Raw genomic sequence first — 21,609 nt, forward strand, 5'->3', positions numbered from 1 at the left:
AAAACAGAGCTAGAGAGAGAGAGAAAAAAAAAGAGATTAATTTGAATTTAAATAAATAGTACCCTGATTGCCCATTTGCCCAAGTGAATCACAAATAATGATAATGTATAAATGAACTACTGTACTATTTATTGTAGCCGAAAATTTATTTGACGATGATGATGATGAACAACAACAACAAAAAAAATTCAATGGAATTTGGTACACGAGTTTGTTCGGGTTATTGGAACATTTCATGCATAGAATAAAAGTTTCAAACAGAAAAAGATTCTTAATTAGAAATTTGAAACTGAAATGAAATGTACGAACGAAAAAAAAAATCATTTGCTTTCGTTCACAACCATGACCTAAATGGCTGGTTTTGATGATCGATTCGTATGAAACGTGAATAAAATTTGACGATCAAAACACACACAAAAAAAGATCAAACCATATTCATTGGAATAAAACATTCATTACAGTGATTCAAAATAGTAAAAAAAAAACCAAACTGAACGAGGCTCAATGTCGAGAGACCAAAAAAAAAAGAAGAAAATTTAATGACATTTGAAATTTAGATCATTAGATTATCATCATCATCATGATCATCAAATGCTATTAATTAATCAAGATAATTGTGATAATATAAAATGTGAAATAATGAAACACAAGTTTACTAAACAGAAGAAAAAACAAACAAATGATAACAAGATGAATGACAATGAAAATGGACAAGCAAACTCAATGGATAATGAGAATATGAGCAACGAAAAAAATCCTTGGATTATTAGTGAATTTTTTTTTTTTTTTTTTGATTTTGTCAAGAAAAAAAAACATTCAAAATACTTGACTACATACAGGTCAGACGACAGCAGAATTGATTTATGTTGCATAATGTCCGAATCGAATGGACGTGTAATTTTTTTTCCTTTGATATTCTTTCGATATGTTTGTTTTTGATTTTTTTTTTCCACAAAACAGAATCACAAAAAAAGACTCGCCCATTGAATATTTAACCAAAAGAAAAAAAAATATTCAATGCAATTCAAATCAATGGAATTGATTGCCATTGTTTGCCAGGAAGAAAGGTTAGGTTCTAATTTTTTTTTGCATTTTATTCTTTTGTCAGTTGAAATCTTGGTTATTTTGTAGTGGAAATAGTTACATTTTAAGCGGTTTCTGGTAGCACCATAAACAACAAATATACACCAAATACACCAAAGAATATTCAACTAAAATTATCATTTGAATTGATCATAATAATAATATTCATCAATTCCAAAAACGTCTTTTTTTGTTTTGTTACATAAAATGGAATATATAAATGACACATAAAAAATTCTGTGTGAGAATGAGAAAAATGATTGATTGTTTTCGATTTTGTTGTCTTTTTTAAACTTGAAAGTATTTACTATGCCAAAAAAAAAATTTTTTTTTTCTTTATTCATTCATGATTGAAGATTCTCTTATGAATTTGAATCTGTTTTTTTTTCGTCGTTGTTGCTGTAGCTGTTGCCTAATATACATAACAAATCCTGTGATAAAATTCAATTTAGAGATTTTCAGGAAAAAAAATATCAAAATTTGATTGGAAAAAAAGTGATGCAAAAAAACAAAACTTTATAATATGAATTGTGGTTACAGAAATAATACAACGACAACAACTGCTACTACTACTACTAATACTTTCAGGGAGGAGAACCAAAGTCAAAATGATGAATTATCATTCATTTTCTCTAACCACAAACATTCCATTCCAATAAAAAAAATTCTTGGTTCTCATAGCCAATGAATGTTGAATCACAAATCACAATTTCAAGACAATTCATAAAATAAAGATATCTCAATGATAATAATAATAATAATAATAAAATAACCATCATGAAGATGATGACGATCAATAAATAATAATTAATAAACAATTTGACAGATTCATTTCTGTATTTTGTTTTTTTTTCTGATGCCAAAAAAAAAAAAAATACAAAATATTATGACTATATGAATCTTCATCATATTCTTCTTCGGTCAACGAATATGTGCTGGTTGGCTAGTTATCCAATATAAGAACCAATGTTATAAATAAGAATTTTTGGACAATTCATCATTTATTACTTATGAATGTTACCAATTGAAGTTGTTGTTGTTGTTGTTGTTTTCCTTTGCATTTCATAATAATTTTCCCTTTCATTCACAAATAGGCTGTGTGTGTGTGTGTGGCTCATCCGCCATCGTGATGCAATAATGAACGGATAAAATGTGTTGCAGAAAATAATAATAATAACAACATAGAATAGAATCATCAAGATATGGAATAAAAATAGAGTCATCAATTAATCATAGTCACACACACACACACACACACACTGTGTTAGTAAAAACATTTGGTTCAATTCATTTTGTTTTCATTTTAGTTTTGCCGTAAATTTTTGTTCCATTTTGTTGAGATCTCAATTTCATTATCTGTAATACATTTAAACTGTATATTGTGTGTGTGTGTGTTTGCAGAGCGAATTCTTTTTCCTCGTTAAACACACACTCACACACACACACATTGAGATTAAACTTTTTAATTTATCAAATTGATGTTCAGTCGTTGTTTTTTGTCATTTTGAACAACATTGAAAACGAAAACGGATGCATTGTATTTTCAGTCATTTATTCATAGTTGTGATTGACTTTATGTATGTATGAGAATAATTATAGCAAAAAAAAAATTTCTAGTCATCAAGATTAGCGTCATAATAATCTAAAGGAGATCAAAATCAATCAATTCAAACAATATTTAATTGAATAATGATTGAAAATAGTCAATTTAAACATGAATTGAAATGAATCATATCATATTTTAATTTTCTAATCTCAGAATAATGAGAAAAAACAATGAATAAAAAGATTAGTGATGAGTGTAAAGTGATATTTTTTTTACTATTGAAACTTTGGGGCAAGAATATTTTCTCATTTCCCATCATCAGCAACAACAACAACAACAGAATCCAAATCCAAGATGACAAACAAGAAAAACAATTCAATGATGAAACCATGACGAAAGACAGATATATAGGATTCTATTCTATTCTAATCCTCGAAAAGCTTTATTGTTTCAATTTTGTTTTGGAACAAAAAACCAAAATGAAACAAGAAAATCCAGGCATCTTATAAAATCATCAGAAAAAAATAGATGGAATAAATTCTGGATATAGCCTAATTTGAAAGAAAAAAAAATTTTGATATCCTAAATAAAAAAGTTTTTTTTTCCTTTTCAGGCAATTTGTCATTTTCTTGTACAGCAACAGCAGCTACAACAACAACAACAACAACAACAACAACAACAACAGCAACGACAACAACAACAAAATCAAGCTAACGAACCAAGATGGATACATCTTGGTGACGATCAGTTTCAAAATGGAATTTTCTATCGTAAATATATGAAGTATATAAACGATGGCCAAAAAAAAAGAATAACAATAAATTTTCTGCGTTTTTGATTTTGATGTTGTTTTTTTTTGTTTGTTTTTCATACCATGATTTGACCGTTATTTTTTTTTGTTGTTGTTGATTTCACGACTGGCCATTTATATGAACAAAAAACTAATTTATGTTTATTGAATTCGATACTCGCGCATTGCTTATTTCTCTCCATCTCTCTCTCTGTCTCTAATATTGTTAACATAAATTATTTATCAGGTTTTTCAACTAAAAAAAATAAAAAATTTTCAAGGAAAAAAAACTTTGACATGTTTGGATGATCAAGTTCACCAAGAGCAAAAAAAAAACAGCAGCAGCAAACTTGTGATAATAATAATGATGGACCAATGAAGCAAAAAAAAAAAAAATTTCAATTTTAAATTTTGAAAACAAAACCTCAACATCAAAATCAAAATCATGTCCTGACATAAAACGATGGATGTCGTTTTTTTTTCTTTTTCTTTTTGATTTAATAAGAATCGTCATCCGATTATTACGTTGATTACAAGAATCCGAGAAAAGAATATTTTCATTTCATCAGCAGAAAAAAAATTATTAAATTTTATTCTGGCCCAAAGCAATGAAAATCAAAAAAAAAACCAAACAAACAACAAATCATATTACAGGAATTTTTCAATTATGGCTCCAACGTCATTCGTTAGAAAATAATTTCAATAAATAATATGGCTGGAAATGATTCCCAAAAAAAAAAATCTTTTTATTTTCAATTTTGCGTTGGTTTCAAGTTGACTTGAATATAACTTTTAATTAGACTGTATATATGATTATAAAGACGATGATGATGATGATTATTTTTTAAAAACATCAATGTCTTTATCATGTTGAATTGGATTTAGATATTCTCATTTTGCTGAGTGTGTATGTGTGTGTGTGCAAACATAATAATAATAATCAAAATTAAACGAACCGAATAGAAAGATGATGATGATGATGATGATGAGAATAAATGGTTGAATAAAGTGAATGAAAATCTCGTTATATCTGGTTACGTTCTTTATAAATACATGACCGTTGTTGTATGATTATTTTCAAGTAATTTGATTTTATTATTTGAAAGCAATACAACGATGGGTGAATAGTGAGAAAAAATTTTCATTTCAAATGAATCATCAGAATAAAATAAGTTTTTCATAAATAGCAAACATTTGGATTTTTGTCATCAACGAACAAAAAAAAAATAAAATAATATTCTTAGATGATGATTATGAGTACAAATTCAAGTGTGTTTGCAAATAAAAATTTAATTTAATTTTTTTCCATTTCCATTTGCCATTTCCTGTATTCGAATAATTCAAGTATCAGCAATTCTGTGTGTGATTACAATGAAAAAAAACAAGACAATTTTCAACAGTAGACGCTTGATGTTTGTTTATTGGTCACCATTTAATCGTTATTCAATTTAAAATCAAGTCAAATTGTTGAAAATAGAAATCAAACCGGAAAAAAAAATTTGAAAAATGGCCGATAATCGAAATGTATGTGTTTTTAGGAGTGTAAAAGAAAAAATAATTTTCTGATTAAGATGTTTCCGTTCAAATGGACGTGTGAAAAAGAAAGAAAGAAAGAAAGAGAGAGAGAGAAAGAGAAAATAAAAAAAGAAAACGACCAAATGAAAATCAAACTTTCAATTTTGACAAGGCAAAAAATAAAAAAAAAGAATTGAGATTGAAAATAGAATCGAATGAATTTTTTTCCTTTTCCTGTTTGAATCTCTCTCTCTCTCACTCTCTTCTTCTTTATTTCGTGTAAAAAAACATATTCACTTGAACATTTCAAAGTATTGGCGGAATTTTTTTTTATTTTTATTTATTTATTGAAAATTTTCCTTCAAACTAAATGAACGAACAATAGCGGAAAATGTTTTCGTTGTTGTTGTTGTTGTTGTTATTATTGTTTACTGTGGAACAACCAGAAAAATGGACCAGGAAAAAAAATAGTGAATAGTATTCGAAGCCAAAAAAAAAAGAATAAAATTCTCTGCTTCTTTCGTTACTTGTCTATAGTGACGAGCCAATCATGTGGAAACAAACAACAACAACAACGACAACAACAGCGGCAGCATCAGCAGCAATTGAGAATTCAGATGAAAAACACTACGAAAATAATTGTAGTGAAAAAATTTTCTTTCAAATTTGAAAAAAAAACTAGAAACAAAATCCAGATGAAATATATATATATATAAAAATGGTGACACGCTTGAATTTCAGGCAACACAACACAACACAAACAAACAGACAAACAGACATACATTTAAAAAAGGGGAGCAAATGACTGAATCCGGATGAAATGAATTGTTTCATTTTTCATCACTCAATTCTGGCCATACATGTTTTTCATTCACTTTCTTTTCATTGCCCCCTTTTGTTGGGTGTGTGTGTGTATCTACAGGACCATTTTTTATACTATAGAAAATTCAATCATCATTTCATAGTATACAAAATGAAACATGAAAAAAAAATGAAATTTTTTCTCATCATTTTTCATCATTGTCATCGGATAAGCTTGAACATTCGAATGTTTCACAAAAAAAAACAGAGAAAAAACCAGAGAATTTGATGAAACAAAATTAAATAATATAAAGGGGAAAAATTAATTAAAACCTACGTGACTTTGCATTTTAAAACATTTTTTTTTATTTCTCACTTTTATATACAAAGAAAAAAACGGAAACAGTATACAGTAAACTGGATATTCTGGATGCTAGAATCATTTCCATGAAAATTGAAACGGTTTATGATGATGATGATGATGTCGACAACCTGGTTTCCGTCATCAACGGTATATTGGCCAACAACAGAAAAAAAACCCAGAAAAATATTATTTATTATGATCACACACACACTAACATCTTGTTTGTTTCGTTATTTATTTTCACTGTTCGTTCATCGTTCAACTCAAATCATCATCATTATTATCATCATTCTCGTAAAGATGATATATTTCCGTTATATATGTTTTGAGAATTTTCTGAGAATGAAAAAAAAACGTAAAAAAAGGAAATAAACGAATTTTTCCACACTATTTGTTTTATTTATTGTTAAAAACATTCATCATTGGCTCGAATTCAGTTTACATTGAATTCAAGTGGGCAAAATATTTTTACTTATGAAATTTAAATTTTGGAACAGAAAAAAAAGACTGAAGTTCGATCCAAAAAAAAAAAAAAAAAAAAACAACAACAACAACAATCCATCATTCATTTGTATTTTGCATACCCAAATACGTCTAAACTATTAGGGTGAAAAAAATAACTTGCCATTGACAAGAATATATAGTTGAATAACAATATATGTGTTTGTCAAGAGTGGTTGAAATTTGAAAGTTGAAACAAAATTCTCAATTTTTGTTTTTTTTCCATCATTATTGCCATTTCAACATAATCGATTCTCAATTCTATAGAATCGATTATGCATATTCTATTTGGTCATCGTTTCATCGGTCAGCAGAACAAAATTGAAACTTTTTTTCTATTGGAAAAAAATATGAAATAAATTTTGTTTGGCAATTTGAATTTTTTTCCATTACAAACATCATCATCATCATCATCATCATCGTTCATCAGCATTTGATTTATTCATACAAATTCATCATTCGTTTATTCATCAAAAAAAATGGGCCACATTTTTTCACTGTCCTACATGGGTCCAAGAAATGGCCAGATGTTGTTGTTGTTGTTATTGTATGATTTCATTTTCAGTTTGTTTTAATAAAATTTTCATACAAATTCATAAATGATTTTGGATACAATTTGTGTGTGGCCGTTTGACAAAAATATAGAAGCGTCAAAAATAACAATTGAAAATAAATTTCATCAAGCCGCACACACACACACACACACACACAACAACAATCAATTGGAAATTCATGAATGAAAATTGACGAAATAAGAATTTCTGAATTAAAGACTTTATGAATATTTCATCAACTTTTTTTCTTGCCTCTGTATACAATACAGAATTCTATTGATTTCAAACAAAGAAACAAAGATATATAGACACGCGACAATGTTTCTATCATCTGGTCTATTTGATTCAATTTTGAATTTCTTTTTTTTTTTTGCTTTTATTATAAGAAACTTTTCCTTCATTTTCAAGTTATAAAAGAACAAAGTTTTTTCTGCCGTCCATATTGACTATGTTCATATACGGGTGTGTGTGTGTGTATTATACTGTTCAGATATATATGTCTTAAAAAGTCAAAGAATCCGGAATCTAAACCACTTAGCCAAATTAACCTTTTTTTTCATTATTCGCTCACTATAATGATGACGAACATGGTAAGATACAATGCATTTTTTTACATTATGATTTCTACTATCTCATGCTGTGTGTGTGTTTGCGTCCTTGGATTGATATACATGACAATGTCAAGTGTGTGTGTGTATGTGTGTGTGGCAAGATAGGAATGGCAGACAATTCTCAGTGCAACTTCGTAATATTGTTCCCAGTGAACACATTGAAAACACATCTTCATAGAGAAGCCATATCTATACATTGAAGATAGGAATTGATTAAGATAAATTATTTAGACAGAAAACTAAACAACAGAATATTGACTATAGAGAAAAAAAACAATACAGCCAATGTTGATATGATATACTCGATGTATTATGAAATTTTGAATGAAATGTATTTTGTTTCTGTTTCAAGTTGTGTTGTATGTGTGTATTGATCAATATTTCATGATTTGACTTTTGAACCATCACACACCGAAACTATGAACTTGGATGAACGGAAAAAAAATTGACAACAATATTGATCTCGATAATGGAGACATCAATTTAAATTTATTAATAAAAAAAAATATAATGAAAATAGACAAAAAAAAGTTATGAAAAAAAAACAAACAAAATGTTGTTTGTTGTTGTTGTTGCCACCCATTGAGGGTTAATAATAAAGATATTGATGATGATCAAAACAAACAAATGAAAAAAAAAACTTTTTTTTTCAAATTGAATTTGAACCATTTTAATGATGATGATCATCATCATCATCATAATATGTACCGTTTTATCTAGTTTTTTTTTTTGGGCACGTATCACTCGGTTGTTGTTCACCAATGATCATCATCATCAACATGATGATGATCATGATTTTATGAAAAAAAAGTTGATATTTTTTTTCACTTTTCATATAATCCAATTAAATTCTGTGTATGTATGCATATATATAGATATAAAATTTTTTAACCAACTGTATGATGATGATGAACAAACAGGATTATATATACCCGGCATCCATATACCTGACATGGTCTCTGATCTATTGATGAAAAAAAAAGTTCATCATGAATATGAATAAAGAACAAGAAAAAAAAAGATTAAAAATAAACAGCAACCGAAAAGAAACAGGCAAAACGATTCCGTTATTTCAAAGTTTATATGGAATTAAATTGCCCATTGCAGATACACACACGAACACATTCATACATTAATATAACTGAATTGTAAAAAAAATGAAATGAAATGTTATGTGAATTTTTTTGAGAGTAACAACAAAAAAAAAATGAATGATCTAAATGTGTTTTCCATCATTTTTTTTTTTACTGGAATCATCAAAGACGATCAAGAGTGAGAAAGAAAGTAAACCTTTTTCTCACCCCCACACCTTCATCTCTCTCGCACACTAACTTAGAATGTGATATATATATATATAAAGACCACATCAACATGTGCAATGATAATCATTAATCATTTTGTTCAAAAGACTGATGGAACTTGAATGGTTGTTTGCACGCACACACACACACACATATACTAACATATTGGATGTTTTTTTTTCTAGATATCTAGTATTTTAATTTTATTTTATTTTCTTTTCTTTTCTCGTTTCAATACTTCATAGAATGTCCATTCTTTTGTACATTTCAATTTTTCATCAAAAAAAAAAAAAAAACAAACGAAAAGAAAACAAATGGCCTGAAAATGTTTCCACTAACCGAATTACTTTTATTCACTATTTTTCGAATAAAAAAAAAAACAAAACAAAACAAAAACAAAAAAAACAAATGTCATTTATTGAACTCTGACAGTCGCGATCTATTTTAATCGTTAAAGACTAGCGCATATATATCATGATGATATTTTTTTTTCTAATATTTTGATAGAAGCTGTTGTCATTTTTCGATATTTTTCCAATACAATCGATATAATAACGTGAATGAATGAATGAATGAATGAATGAAAAAAAATTTGTAAACAAAAAAAAAATTTCAAAATTCAAACAGAATGCTGCCCATTATTTATATATGTATGATATGCATGATTCAATATTATTATTTTTTTTTTTGTTTCGCATCATAAATTCAGATATAAAAATTGTTATTATGTTGGAAAAACCATTATCGTACCAGATGACACACTAACTATAATCGGTTTTTTTTTGTGTGTGTGTGTGTGTGTGCCGTTCATTTTTTTATTTATTTGAATTTCAATTACAAATTGTTGTTGTAAAATTGGTGTTCAATTGAACAAATTTATGTCCAGTTGAGAAAAAAAAATATGTCAAAATAAATTAGTTTCAGTGCTCGCAGGCAAATGAAATAACTGGATGGTCAAAAATTTTATTTTATTTTTTCTACTTTTGTTTGTGAAATTTTTTTTTTCTTTCTTAAAACAACATGGTGTTTCATTTAAAGATGAAAAAACAAAATACCCAATTATTTGTAATTGGACTTTTGGCAATTGTAGTTAACATTTTAGCTTCTTTTTTTTTTTGTTACACAAAGTGAAAACTGGAAAAAAAATCCATTCGTATATATCAATAACAAAATCATCATCAAAATCAGAACAAAAAAAAAAAAAAAAACAAAAACCACCATCATCAGTGAGCATTTAATTGTCATCACAATTATTTCCACCCAAAAAAACTCTTCAGTAAAATGTAAGCAAAAACAAAAAAAAAAACAATCCACATGTCCAAGTTTTAATTTTCTACTGTAGTAACAAACAAGAATTAATTCAAAAGCAAATTCTTTCACTATCAGAATAGGACAGATGAGTATTGTGTTTTTTTTCATTAGAATTGGTTAGAATTCTTATAATATGGTTTTCGATGATCGCTTGATTTAACTCTTTTCATTTTCATTAACATTCATTATCTGCCAATTGGGCGTCTTGTCTTGACTTGAATTGACTTGAATCCAAATGAAATCTTTTGAACAATCTTCCAGCGTAAAAGTATCATCAGCAAGTTCAAAAATCCGGAACAAAAAAGTTGAAAAATTCACCATTACCAATACCAGAATTATTTGATCACATATGTGTAAGTCTTATTGAAATACGATCTATACAAGAAAAAAAACCAATACCATACCATGCCACAATGATAGGATATGAAACCTGAGCCGGAAAAAATTACCCACTGGACAAACCGAACCAAACCGAACCGAACCGAAAACCGAATTTTTTTTTGAACGTTTCAGATTTTCAACAAGATTTGTGAATGAACATGATAAAAAAGAAAAGAAAATTCAATTTACCAGTTTACAGTATATTTTGACACTGAAAATGGAAATTTTTTATATTGAACAAAAAAATAAATGCAAAATGATGGTCATCATAACCATAATCATCATCATCATCATCATCATCATTATAATCATCACCATATTGGCCATTCTTTTCACATATATATAATATAATGGGCAACATTGATGCATTTTTTTTCTCTGATGCCTGTATATATAAAAATAAAAATGACCAATCACACACATTATCACTGCTTTATTATGGCATTTTGGGTTCGTTTTTCTTTGTTGGTAGTCTTCTTTCTTTTTTTCCATTGGATTTCATGATTACAACTAAACAAAAATGGAGAAAATTTTGACCATGTTAGTAAGAGAAGCAAAAAAATTGCAGACTTTGAATGTGTCCATTATATACACACACACACACATATACAACATGTATGGATAAAGATTTCTGTCTTTTTTTTTTGCTGGTTCCTTATTTCAAAGTCCAAATATAAATACACTATACAATTGGAAAGGAAAAAAATACGAAAAAAGCCATTATACTCAATGTGTGTGTGTGTATACTGGTGTTGGCGTGTTTATGGCGGTATATATTACATATATGTAGATTGAAAGCCATTATAACCATATATTCTGGTTTCTAACTGCAAAAAAAAAGAAAACAAAATTCTTGGCCAGCGTTTCAGCCTTTTTTCCTTTTTTTTCTGTTCCTTTCTCTCACTCGCTGGTGATCGTCTTGTTTGATCTCATCAATGTTTGTGTGTGTGTGCATGTATGTATCATGCTATCATCAGCAATTTTTATTCCATTTTATTTTATTTTATTTTTAATATGGTTACAGCATTTTTACCGTTATTATTATAATGAAAAAAAAATAAATAAATTCTATCACATAAGAAAATGTGGTTTTCATATATGTATGTATATTCTATGGATTGGATTCAATTCTCAATGGATACACGTATATTGTATATAATAAAAATAAATATTTTCAGAGGCATTTTTTTTCCTGAATGTATCCAATTGTGAATGAATGAATGAATGAATAAACGTAAAAATAACCAAAAAAAAAAAAAAAAAGATCCACAAGGCGTCATTATTGCCACCGATTACAAATACAAGTAGTGACACACTATAGTGAAAAAAAAACCAATGATCAGGAACGAAAACGATAAATGAAGATGAAGAAAAAAATTCTGTATACTTTTTGGGGCAAAAAAAATGAAAATAAAATAAAATCTTTTAACCACCAACCATCACAAAAACGAATAAAGAATCTTATCAAACATTTTTTCGATGATGTTTTTTTTCTTTCATTCTTTCATTCTTGCTCTGAATGTCATTGAACGAATGATAATAATAATAATAATAATAATAATAATAATGACAGCTGAAGATACAAATAATAAACATGAAAAATGAAATTATCATCATTATTTTATTGGAATTTAGAAAATTGATCCACATGATGATGATGATGAAATCGATTTTATTTTCGTTTATATTAACTGATTTTTTTCAGTTGTTTTTGTTGTTTTTGTTGTTGTTGTAAAGAATTTTTTATTTTATTTTTCAATTTCTTAATACATTCTCAATCATTCGATATCAATCGACAACAACAACAAAACACTTCATCACATACTTAGTCATCAATTTGAACAGGTTTAATTGTGCTTAGCTGAGCTAATTTTTTACTCACTTTTTTTCCATTCATTCTTGCTCTTCAGATTCTTTGGAACCGTGTTTTTTCTCTCCCTTTTTCTCTTTCTGTTCGTTTAGAATCACTTGACAAGTCTCATTAATTTCAAGAGTCGAAAACTAGTTGAATAGCAAAACAGGAACAAAAAAAGATGCTAAAAGTGTAATGAGATAAAGGAATTGTGATCAAGATAAATTGTGTGCAGTGAGAGAAACAAAAAAAAAAAAAAAATACCGACCAACAATGTGAACAATGATTATAATCAATGGATTTTTTTTTATCTCCACGTTTACGTATTTGGTTAATTTTTTTCTTTTCTCTCACACTTCAATTCAACATTTATCGACAACAAAGATGGTGAAGAGTAATGACAATGATGAGATTATCCAAAAAAAAAAAAAAATAGAATAATCGACTTTAAAGCTAAAATTCGATTAAGAATGTTGGACGTTGAGTTTTTTTTCTGTCCATCATCTACTCAATTATTCTGTTCATCATCAAATCTATTATCACAATGGAAAAAAAGAACCATTATCCAATATGATGAGTAAATGAAAATTTCCAAAACAAAACAAAAAAATTTTCGATTTGAATTCTGGACATTTTTTTTATTCTGTAAATATCTATCAATAGTGATGTGGAATCTTCTTCTATACACGGTCTTGAATTTTATCGGCTACGAAACAGAATAAAAACCTGTGATGAAAAACAATAGACTAGCTTTTTTAACATATGAAACAAAAACAAAAATTACCCATAGAAATGTTGTTCATTTTGAATTCAGAACGCAGTATATAGATTTTTGTTGCCCAAAAATATATTTGCATCGATAAATCGACATAGGTCTTTTTTTTGGCTAAATTGATCCAACAAATTGTTATTTGCAAATGAAATATCAATAATAAAAAAATACCCGATGATTCAAACAAACGGGAATGGCAAGCAACAAAAACAAAAAAGACAAAGACAAAGACCTAATTAATCTAATCTAATTAATAGAAAACATACATAACAGTCAGTTCATTCGCAAACTCTTTTTACATTTACTTTTATTTTTTTGTCATCAACATCATCGTTGTCGTCTATAAGAATTGTGAATTGAAACGATTGTCGTTGAAGCTACAGCTAGTCACTATAGAATGAAGTTGTGTGTGTGTGTGTGTGTGTTCAAATGTGTTTTAGTTAATTAATTTTTTTCTTTTGCTTTTTTTCCTGTATACGTGTGTGTGTATGTGTGTTAAGGATGTCATTTGTCATTGGGTTCCGTTTATTTTACTTTTTTTTTCTCTCCATTTTTCCTGTTTGGATTGTGGTTTTTTTTCTGGTGTAGTTTTTTTTTCTCATTGTGTGGTTACAAAGAAAAAAAATGATATCAAAAGTTGTTCTCATTATCGACATACAGACACACACACACACAAGTTGAATTCTTAGGGTAAGAAATTATTCCATGTGTGTGTGTGTGTGTGTGTGTGTACAAATGTGTCTGCGAGGAAAAGTTGTCCCAAAGAAAAAAAAACATCACGATTGAAAGAAAATGTGAACTTTTTTTTACATATAAATGGCAAACATTCATTTTTTTCGCTTCGTTTCATTCAGAAATACGTCACTAAGATGAAACATATTCACGAATAATTATCACAGGTTTTTTTTCTATCAATGAACATCTTAATGATGATAAACGTGAAAGCACCTGGAGTCGTTTAATGAAATATACTTATCACTATGTTTTAGGGTTAAAATCTAATTATAACTTCAAACAATTTTTCTTTTTCATTCATCCAGAAATAGAAATTTTTTTTTTTCGTCATTAATATTTTAAATTATTATTTACCTGCTTGTAGATGTAATTCACGACTAGTGACAACACCAAAACCATTGGGCATATGTAATAAACATCGATAATATGCATCATGTATTTCAGGTATGAATGAATCCAATTCAAATGGTGATAATGCTAATGTACCATCCATTGGATTGGTTGAACGTAATTGTGCTAAATCGATTGCTTTTTGATATTGTAATGATGACGATGATGATGATGATGATGATGATTGTTGTGGTTGTTGATGATAACCAACTTGCCATTCAAATGATATATTATTTGAATATTGATGATAGGCTAGTTCAAGCATCGATTGTAGATCATGTTCATATCCATTATCCATCATTATTAATGACGATGATGATGATGATGATGGCCGAGGCAACAAATGGCTCATATGATGATTATTGGAATTTGTTGTTATTATTGGTTGTAAATAATCTTTACAATGAATAATTGTTCCATAAAGATTTGAGAATCGATGGACGGATGACCGTAATGAGGATTGAATAAAATGTAACGATGACTGTGAACTTGATGATGATGATGATGACGTAGACAAGCTCAAAGAATGGCCAGAATTTTTATCGAATATATAGCCATTTACTATTATTGATGTTGAGTGTAAAAAATAAATGTTAAACAAAATGGTCAAATAAAACCACAACAATTTTGATGATAACTTTATCATCATCAATGATGTTGTTGATGGTGGCCACAATAATAATAAACATTTATTTTTGACATTATTGAATTGATGAGCCATTTTTTTACGATTCAATTCACTGTAGTAAAGAAACAAAAAAAAACGATTTAAACAAAAGAATCGGTGATTAGTATTTCTCTTTCTCTCTATTTTTCTCAATCAAACATAATGAACATTTGCTTTCAAATGTTTTTCATGTGTGTGTATAACTCTACTAATTGTTTCACTATATACTATTGTTGACAAAATGATTACATTTACTCGAAACAAAACAGAAAAAAAAACTTTGAAAATCTAAATTAAAAAAATTGAGATAAAAACATAGTTGATGCGGTTGACTTGTCAAATCGACCAAAAAAAAAAAAAAGAGAGCAAACAATTATATGTATCTAAAATAATCATTGTCCATAGTGATGATGATCATGATCATGATCATCATCATCAACTTGATGGCCATCTTCATTTTTTTTGCTGTTATTCTGGTCAGCATGGCTATCTTTGCCTACAAACATTAAACAGGAAAAAAAATCAATGAACCAAGTGGGACCAAGCGTTCCAGACAGAAAAAGTATTTTTCTATTAGAATACAGATAAAAGTCCATCTTTTTGTTTTTTTTTTTTTTTTTTTTGGTTACATTTACCATTATCATGATCATTCGGGTAATGATGTTTGAAAATAGAGAGACCAAATGATTGGTCAAGTTTTTTTATTTTTATTTCGGAGCATTCAAAATACATTTCGATCGACTAAATATCGAGTATTTGGACAATTTTCTCCGCCTTTTTTCAAAGAAAAAAAAAGAAAATGGACCTCAAAAGTAAAAGAGATCATCACTTTTGAATTAAAAGTTTTTTTCGTTTTTGTGAACAAAACAAAATCAAAAAAAAAATCAAACATTGAACTGGAAACAAGTAACTTGAATTTTTAGAATCCGGAACCGGATCGTTTTATCGTTTCATGGAAGAACCAAAAAAAAAACTATCCAAAAAGATTAATGGTTAAGATACACACACACAGTAAATGACATATCTCAACAGAGACAATGTGTGTGTGTGTGTGTGTGTGTGTGTGTATTCCAGCCAAACGGTGACAAGAATCAAGAAAAAAAAACAAAGACAAATTCATGTCCAACAACAATTGCAATGATGATTATAGATGGAAAAAATTTTTTTTTTTTTTTTTTAGACAAAAAGTTCTTTATCATCATCACAACTTATAGTAGTTACTTATTATTATTATTATTATTATATGTCCAGCGTTCCAAAAATAAAAATTTGGAACACGTTATTATCTTTACCAAATGATGATGAACTTTATCGGTCATTTTTTTTATTGTTCAAAAAAAAAAATTCCATTCATATCCAAGACAATGAACAACAACCGTATAGAGGGAGTATCCGTATACGTAAGAACCATCAAAGAGAGAGAGAGAGAGAGAGAGAGAGAGAGAGAGAGAGAGAGAGAGAGAGAGAGAGAGAGAGAGAGAGAGAGAGAGAGAGAGAGAGAGAGAGAAAGTAAATTCGGGTCATATAGCCAGAACAAAAAACAACAACAACAAAACAGAAAAGGAACAAAAAAAAAGTTCAGAATCAATTCGGTTTGTTTTTCTTTTTGTCACTATGTAGTTCAATATGTCGATCATCATTGTATTCATTGTCGTTCATCATTATCATCATCTTTTTTTCCCCTGTGTTAACAGGATAGGGGTTAACCAAGAAAAAAAAATTGAATGAAAAGTTCTACTTTCATTTGCACAAATTATTATTATCATCATCATCATCATCATCGATGAATACAATAAACCAGAAAAGTGTATATATTTTTTTCCAGTGTTTAACCAAATATATTACACCGACAGAAGAAGAAGGAGAAAAAAATGATGATCCTATTATATATTTAGCAGTACCGTTTTTTTTTATTTTGTGGCATTTTCTGTCTTTTCTTTTGCACATTCATTTTTTTTGCCATTATATTACAATATATACCAGCACACACACACACAATTCTAATGGAATGCTCAATGAACAAATGGATCCATTTCATTGGTTACATATATATGGATCATAATCATCGTCAAGTCAACTCATATAATGATGATGAACTTGGTTTTACATTGAAAAACAACAACAACAGCAACAGCAACAACAACTTGGTATTCATATATTGGAAAAGTTCTATTCATTGATGATATGTGGAATATACAAGCCAATAAGCCAATTTTAGTATGAAAAAAAAACAACATAATAAATAGAAATTATGGCTACAAAGAAAAATACATATTTTCTATCTCTCTCTCTCATCAATAAGATTAATAATTAATCAATAGATTGTTGGCCTTAATCATCATCATCAACAACAACAACAACAACAGACTAATATGGTTAAATTATTGGAAAAAATCTCAATTTCAGTAGTTTGGCAGTTATTTTTTTTTTTTTTTTTTTTTTTTTTGATGAGTAAATGTGGAATGAAACTTTTTTTTTGTTGTTGTACACTGGTCTTCTTTCTACATGGTCAACATATATAGGTTTTTTAACTTTTTTATCCACAACAACAACAACAACACAAAAAAAATGGAAAAACTTTTTCATGGCAAATTGAATAAGAAAACAAAAAAAAAGTTTCCGTATAGCATAGCATCCTCGTGAGAAATTCAAGATAAAAAAGATCTTGTTAAAACATCGAAAATGAAAAGTTTTTCTAGCATCCAGAAAAAAAAGTTTATTCAATCACCATCATCATCATCATTATCATCTGTATACAATGGTACAATGGATATTGTCGTCTTGAAATGAATTGTTTCATAATTGTTGTCAGCCTGTATTCAAATTAATCATCATTTTCAGAGAGAGAGAGAGAGAGAGAAAAAAAAAAATTGAAAATTTCAACAAATTTAACAACAAACAACAACTACCAATGACCAATGAACACTGTTTTGAATAAATTAAACGAACCAGTGAAAAAAAAAATAATAATAATCATTATCATTATTAAATTATTAATTATTGAATAGAAAGATAAATCCAGTACCGTAATTCATGGTCATCTAAAAAAAAACAAAATAATGTAATGTATCCGTGTATAGAATGCATATATACACAGATGTTTGATTTTTTTTTCTTGTCCTTTCATTCCCTACCTTCTTCTTTTCACTTACTACAATATTCATATGCATATTGTCCGTTCCATATGTCAATTTGAATATATTTGAAATTCATATATGAATATTTGCATATTTGATCAATTATTCATCATCATCATCATTTCTCATTACTGATTTTGGTCATTATTATTATTATTTGATTTCTATTTATTTTCGTCCAACAACATTCATGTCCAGAAAAAAAATAATAATTTATGTAAATGGTCAACCGGAATGAATAAACGTTTTTTTTATTTGTTGTTTTCTTCGCCATTTTGATTGCGGAAAAAACAAACAAACAAACAAACAGAAAACAACTCGTACATCTTTATTGAAGCACAACTTTTTTTTGATTTGATTTTGTTTTTTCATTTCAAATTAAATTCATCATATTCAAATTGCCAGTATGTGTATGTATAATCATCAGAATCCAGTACAATGATCAGCCAAAAATAATGATTTCATCGAATTTGAAGCAACAAAAAAAATTGAAAATTCTTTGAAAATATTGAAATTTTTTTGTTTGTTTGAATATCTGGTTTTGATGTACTTGAATAATGTAAAAACACGTCAACAACAACAACAACAACAGAAAATCCAAACAATAACAACAATCAATAATGATGATCTAACGGAATGGAACGAAAAAAAAAATTGGACAAACAATTTGAATATGCTGTGGTTTCGTTTGAATATTTTCAATGATTATGATTATGGTGGCGGTGGTGATGGTAGTGACATGTGCATATTTTTGTTCACAATTTTATTCTGAACCTTCAAAAAAAAAATTAATAAAAAAAAATAATCATATCCAATGCACAAACATGATGCCGGATCTGTTGTTGACATGTATTTGCATTCGATGTGTGTGTGTGTGTTTCTTAGAAAAATTTTTTTCATTTTTTCAAAACAAAATTTTTTTTTTCATACTCAAATTATAATCAATTTAAATTTTAATGATGATGATGATGATATCTTGTCGATTTCATTCGATTCATATTACACCTGTATTTCAAGAATATGGATAAATTGAGACATTTACGGTTGTCATTTCTTTGCATTTGATTTTGATCCCGAAATCATCATTATCATTGCTTTTATTACAGTTATTTTATTATTGTTAAAGTCAACAGAATATCCACAGAAAAAACAGAAAAAAATGCAAACAAACAAACAAAAAAAAGAATGAGAAAAGAATCGCTAAAATGGCAAGAAAAAAAAGCTCAAAGAGATTGATACTTAACACACACAAAAAAAAAACGAAGCAAAGCAAAACCCCGAAACGATCATACACAATGCACACACACACACAGGAAATCTTGAATATAACCATCATTATAAAAAGCAAGAGGGAGAGAGAGAGAATATCCTAAACATCAATGATGATGATGATGATGTATATGAATGAAACCAAGTGCAAAAAAAAAAAATAAAAAGCTTAATATTGTTGACATTTACGTCGTCTTTTTTTTTGTCACAAACGACCATCATCATCATCATCATCATACATGTATAGACGAAGAAAAAAGTGTTGAGAATGGAAAAAAAAGAATTGAAAACAAAGATAATGCGGCAAATAAAACGAAAAAAAAGCAAACAGAATCAAATTGGTCTGATGTGTGTGTGTGTGAAATGTTAGTTTTTTTTTCTCAACTTATAGCAACAGAATGCTATGGATTGACATAAATGGAACGAAAAATTTACACATTGTCAAATCCGATGGCTGTGTGAATGGAAATTTTTTTTTTTTTGTTCAAAAAACTAAATTACACACAGCCAAAAGGAGATGATAGTTTTTGTTTTGAATCAAAATAAATTTGTTACTGCGGAAAAAATAAAAAAAAACTGGAATCGAAGGATTGAAAATTTGTGATTGTTATAGCTCAGAAAGAGAGAGAGAGAAAGAGAAAAAGAAACCGTTACTCATAAGCTTTAAATCTGATTATGATGATCATTATCATCGTCACACGTTTTTTGTTTGTTTTCCATTGATTGAATCAACAAAAAACAAAAAAAGTTTTGTTTCAGGCAACGGAATAAAATCCGGAATAAGAGAAAATCAAAAAAAAAAAAATTGAATTCAAACCAGAATCCAAAATTGAACGGACAAATGTGAGGAAAAACAAAAAAATTTAAATTTTCTATACAAACAAATAGCGGGAAAAAAATTGAAACAATTGAAAAAAAATAAGCTTGTATCAAAATTTACTCCATTTAAAACGTGTCTGAATGTTTCAAATCAAACATTCTAACGAATTTGCAGATCAGCCGGAATTTTTTTTTTTTTTGCTTTTTTCTACACTCAAAAAAATGTGCTGCAAAATAGCTTACAATTAACAGGATGAAATACAGAATGCAGAAAACAAAAACGATTATTAACAATGAGCTCAGTTTGGTTAGTGATAAGAATTTCACAATGAATTTGGCAATGATCATTAGATAATGGACATTTAATGCTCAAAAAAGAATTTATCCATTGCAATTCTTGATTCTTGATTCTTGTTTGTTTGCTTTATATGTATTTAATCATCACAGTAATAGTTGATGAAAATTTTTATTTATTTATTCAAATTTTTTTTTTTTTGGTTGAATGATAATTGAATCATTTTTGTAAGAAAAGAAATCTGATCAAGTTGACAATCTCTAGTCATCATCATGATAATCAACCATTATTATTATTGATTTTCTCAGAAATTTTTGGGATGTAATTTAATCTTGGTGGTGGTAAAACAAAATTCTGTTGTCTTTTAAGATTGAGGAGAGTAAAAGAGAGAGTCCCAAGACAAATTGTGATACATGGATCGAATGTGATCAAATTATTTTTGATAGATTTCTATTTTTTTCTCGAGTGATCGTTGCCGCCATATTCTTCATCATTATCATCATATTTAATCATCTAATAAAAATTCTGCATTTTTTTATCATCATCATCATCATACTCAGCTATGATATCGAATATTGGTTGAATGAATTTCACTTTCATATTTTTATTCCATGTTCCTTGTTGTTCGAACCTTATTTCATTTTTTTTTGCAATGGTTCAATGATGAATAAAAATGATCAGTGAGCCAAAAAAAAAAGAAAAAAAAAACGCAATAACATCATCATAGTTGGTGGACTGATTGATGGTCTCGGAAATAGTCGTTGAACCAAAAATCGAATCATCATCGTCGTTTTTTTTAGTGCCTGACCATTTTTCCATTCAATCATTTTTTTTTTGCGCAACAAACACTGTTCAAGAATTTGACTTGAACGTTTAGCTTTCAAATGACCAATGACGAATGTTGAACTTTGTGTT

At 28.0% G+C, this 21,609-nt stretch overlaps 1 pseudogene; it reads right to left on the minus strand.

The window, feature by feature from the left end:
* LOC124495704 (cell adhesion molecule Dscam2-like) overlaps positions 1–21,609 on the minus strand; it is a 46,154-nt pseudogene that overhangs the window by 20,565 nt on the left and 3,980 nt on the right.

The sequence above is a fragment of the Dermatophagoides farinae genome, chromosome 8, assembly GCF_024713945.1.
Source record: "Dermatophagoides farinae isolate YC_2012a chromosome 8, ASM2471394v1, whole genome shotgun sequence".
NCBI lineage: Eukaryota > Metazoa > Arthropoda > Arachnida > Sarcoptiformes > Pyroglyphidae > Dermatophagoides > Dermatophagoides farinae.